General features: G+C 44.8%; 1 pseudogene; it reads left to right on the top strand.

Annotated features, from left to right (window-relative positions):
• The first annotated feature begins 376 nt into the window (after positions 1 to 376).
• LOC114638799 lies at positions 377 to 3,054 on the top strand (annotated as a pseudogene).
• Positions 3,055 to 4,784: the final 1,730 nt, after the last annotated feature.

Below are 4,784 nucleotides of genomic sequence, written 5' to 3'. Positions count from 1 at the left end.
TGACAGAGGTAAGATTTACACATATGCTGCATGGGTCTCAAAGCAGACAATAATACCTGGATGCTTAGAAGAATAGTTCCATGATCCCTGATCAAAGTCCCCATCTCTTTTTGCTCCTGTACTGCCTCGAGGGAGTCACTTTGAAGGGTGTAGTTGCCACCTTATCCTGGGATCCAAGAGTATCAGAATCTGGCCACAGATTTAACACCCCTCCCCCAGAGAGCAGAGTCATGAGAGTTTCTGATAAGGAAAGTAGAGCTTGTCCAAGCCATGTCTGTGGTTTCCAGCCCTTCCTTTTTCCCCACACTGAAACTATAAAAGCAGGAACCAGGACAGGAACACACCAGAAGCTCACCCAGGGTGCACCACTGCAAAAATGCAGGCCCACCTCTTCCTGATGGCACTCCTCTTGTCTTCTGGAGTTGGTGAGTTTTTTCTTCATCTCCCTAACTTCTAGTATTCAGCAACTGACCTTAATCTCTTACCTTTTGTAACAAATACCCTAACATGAGGAAAGATCCTAAACTAACAGTCCAGGAAAAATCTGTAGGTCAAGGAAGAATGAAAAACTAATTCTCCATCACATATTTCATCAAATTACACTCTGTTTTGATTCTCTGCCTTTCCCTTAGCATGGAGGATGACTGGATGAGGGTGTGGAGAAAAGTCTGATGAAGTAGAAAGTCAGAAAAATGAATGGACATTGTGTTCTGAATGAAGGATAATAGTGGACTGGGAGCACTAGGGAGGAAAGATCAACAGGAGAGAAAAGGCCAAAGGATGTTTGGAGGGGCCTGAGCCCTGTGCAAGGTGGGGTGGCCTTGGAACAGTAGCTAAGCTGTACCCCATCTTAACTAGCTAACACTTTGTTGGGATGTCCTGCAAGGTTGTGACCATGAACTGTGTGTTCTTTGTTCCAGAGTAGAATATTGATGGTGTTGAGGGTAAACCACACTCCTGCCCTTACATGGCCCATCTGAAGATCATCACTGACAGAAGTTTTGAGGACAACTGTGGTGGGATTCTTATAACCCACCAATTTGTGCTGACTGCTGCACACTGTAAAGAAAGGTAAGAGGCTTCTCTTCCTGTGAGGAAATGTGGGAGCCAGAGTCACAAAACAGTAGAGGCCTCAGGAAGGCTCTGAGCACTGCTCATGTCCAGATGGGCTCTCCTTCCACTAAAAGAAAAAGGAAGCACAAAGCCTCACTGGACCATTCATGTGTGGTTTCCATTTCTAAAGGTCAGAGCTTTAAGCAGGGCTCTAGTCAGGAGAAAAACTACAGCTCTTTTCTTGTCATGGTGTCACCAGAGCTCAGGCATGGACTGGAGTGTAACTCAACTGTAGAATGCCTATTCTACCATATTCAAAATCATGGGTTCAATTCATGCTCTTGAAGGTGAGGTGTCAGAAAGTTCTCAGTCCTGTTTCCCTGGGCCCTGTCCTTCTGGGAAGGCAGTGGTCCATCTCAAGTGTCTCTAAGGACTCTGTCCTGGGCTAGAGAAGAAAGACCCTGGTAACCCTTGCCTTGGAAGGAGTCCTCCTCATAAGACTTTTCACTGCTTTTTCTTTTTCAACAGAGAAATCACTGTCACCCTTGGAGTTCATGATGTGAGCAAAAGAGAATCCACACAACAGAAGGTAAAAATCAAAAAACAAATCATTCATAAAAATTATAACATCTTTTCCAATCTCCATGACATCATGTTACTGAAGGTGCCCTTATTTATCTGACTCTGCTTGAATCTCCCCTCCTAAACTCTCCCCCTGTATCTGGTCTTTGAATTCTCTCTTGTCTGGTCCTTTTCATCAGAACCCACTCCTGAGCTTTATGTCATCATTGAACCACTGGAAAGGGACTCATGTCCAGGAATCCTCTGATTTGCCACCCCTTCTTTCCTTCTTCCAACAGCTTAAAGAGTAAGCTGAGTTGACTCCAGCTATGGATGTAATTCCCTTGCTTGGTCCCTCTGACTTATCGACCCTGGGACAGTGTGCTGAGCAGCTAGATGGAGGTGAACTGGAGTGACAGAACCTACCACAGATAACTTGAGAGAGGTCCATCTGAGAATCATGGAAAAAGAGGCCTATAAAATGTATAGGTTTTTTGACTATAACTTCCAGGTCTATGTGGGCAATCCCACAATGATAAAAGCAGCATATGGGGTGAGTACACACTTGTGTTTCCTACCCACATCAGGAGACAGCATCAGTGGAGGAATTGTGGTGAACAGCTCTCTATGGCAGTAACTAATGTCTTTGTTTTTAGACTATCACTCCCAAGACTCTGGGAATTGACATTCTCCCTCTCTGTCTCATCTTTCTATTTACAAGGCCTGCCAGAAACCTTCCTGTGGGGCTCCAGAAGATAAAGGAAGGAAGTAAATGCAGACATGTTAGCATTGGGTCAAGGAGAGAGTATAGGGAATCAGGCAGTAAATTCCCAACTGAAGACTCATAGACAGACAGGACCTTGTACCTCATTCCAGAATTAGCTATTTTAGAGCCTCTATTTAGGGGAAAACAACCTTTGCTAATACTCTGATTTCCCATACTTTGAGGGAGACTACAGGGGACCTCTACTGTGTGCTGGAGTTGCCCATGGCAGTGTATCTCATAGACGTGGAAAAGGAAAGCCCCCTATAATCTTCACTTGAATGTCTTCATGTGTGCCCTGGATTAACACAGTCATAAAAGCTAAGTAGCTGATAAGTCTGACGAGCCTGAGACAGACTCTCCAAGCCTGATCTCTTCTGGTACCCCTTGAGTTCAACACAGCCTGTCCCCATCATCTCCCTATCCTGTCCCCACCTGTCCCTAAGAGAATCTCAAAGATACACAAGTCTGTGATGATTGTTTCCTATAAAACATTTCAGTAAAAACATAACCTCCAGCAGCTGTGTGACTCTATGCTGTGCTCTTACTACCTATTCCCTTTCTAAGCACAATGAAGAATAAATTGAGGTACTATCTTGTCATGTTAACCATCTTGGCGACTGACTTCCTGGACCTGGGTGTGACACTGTGGATTATTAAATATTATCCAACATGTATGGCTGTGTACAGTTAGATTTCCTCTCCATGGTAATGAGCACTGTCCTGTTCCTCTCCACTGCCCTGTCTTCTCATCTTCTCTCTCCTTGTCTCTCAGCTCTTCTCCCCACAAACCCAGGCCTTAGCCACTGCATCTTTCCACACTTCATAGCAGATTCCATGTTTAGGTCAGACATGACTGTTGATCATTGTGACTACCTACTCTGTCATCATCATCCTCTCAATATTGCACCTGCAGCTAGAGGAGAGCCTGCCCTCAGAAGTCCTTGGACCATGTCTGTGTCTGCAACGGACACCACAGGAGAGTATCAGCACTTTCTGGAACTAAACACAGGAAGAACTAGCCCGTAATGAAAAAAAGGCTCTCCAATACTTAGCATGTACTAGTACTTAGCATTGTGGCTCTAGACCTTCTTCTGAGATACCCATATAAAACTGCCATTTTCCTCAAAGATTCTGCCTTTCAGAAGAATGCCTGAGTTAGGTGAACTTCTAAGTGGCCTGCTTTCCTCTTAAAAGCCAAAGTTCACAATGTCCCCAGTCAAGGGAAACAAGGTTTTACTCTAGGGTTCTGTGGAATCTGAAGGGGATGAGACCACACATGAGGTCTACTAGCCCTAAGGAGGAGCAATATGAAGGGTGTGGCCCTCTGATGGCTGTACCATGAAAAATTACTGCCAGCATCAGCCTCAGACAAGGAACCCAGTGCTTCCACCCTCCTCTGGGCCTGCTTGCCTCTCCTCTGGGTTTTCAGGTTCAGCACAGTAGAGGAGAGATGCAGCAATAGCTTTCAAAGTGCAAGGCTGACTATAAACTCTATTCTACCTCACAAGTGGGGGGAGCATTAAGAAATCTAAAAGGATTCTGGTACCCCTTGAGTTCAGGATGTTTTAAAATTAAAGAATCTGAGTTGGATTATTGATCCATGTTTGACCATTTTGTTTTTTCTACCTGTTATTTATACCTGTGTAACTAAATAGGTCTTTTCTCATCTTGACTTAGATTGCTGTGATTTAGGCATACTCTCACCATGTTATTCAGACTGACTTCCAACTCATGATCCTCCTGCATCAGCCTCCCTAGTGCTGGGATACCAAGCATGATCCACTACCCTTGGCTTGCACAAAGGTCTCAAAATGTGAAACACAAAGCAAAGACAACAGCTGTGTCTTTTCTTAGTAGATATAAATACTCATTAACCTGCAGCTGAGGGCACTCTGCCTCTTTACCCTATAGTCCAAAAAAGACATGTACTTGGGACAGTCTTCCTCCATGAAGCTGGGCAACTGGAGGTGAGGAGAGAGTGATTGCCCCACACTGCAGCTTGGCCCACAGTAACAGGGGAGCAGGGGGAGACTCCTGAGAGCTCATCTGAGGGCACAGGCTGAATGGCTTCCAGAAAGGTCACCTCTACAGGGAAAACCCCATCACATGGGCCTCTGCGCTGAGGAACAGAAATGAGAGTCTTTTCTTTTCTTTTTTAATTAATTTTTACATCCCAAGCTTGGTTTTCTCTCCTTCTCTCTTTTTAATCCTTTCCCTATATCTTTTTTCTCCCCCTCCCCAACCACTCTTCCTCCATTTCTCTTTAGAAAAGGGCAGTCTCCCATGGGTATCAACCAAACATGCCATATTGAGTTACAGGAAGTCTAGGCAGCTTCTCTCCTATTAATGGATAGATGAGGAAACCCAATAGGAGTAGAGGGTCATATAGTCAGGCAACGGCCTT

This window comes from Grammomys surdaster, unplaced genomic scaffold (genome assembly GCF_004785775.1).
Source record: "Grammomys surdaster isolate TR1022 unplaced genomic scaffold, NIH_TR_1.0 125630, whole genome shotgun sequence".
In the NCBI taxonomy this organism is placed as follows: domain Eukaryota; kingdom Metazoa; phylum Chordata; class Mammalia; order Rodentia; family Muridae; genus Grammomys; species Grammomys surdaster.
The sequence above is the reverse complement of the archived record's forward strand: the minus strand, read 5'-3'. Positions and strand labels throughout refer to the sequence as shown.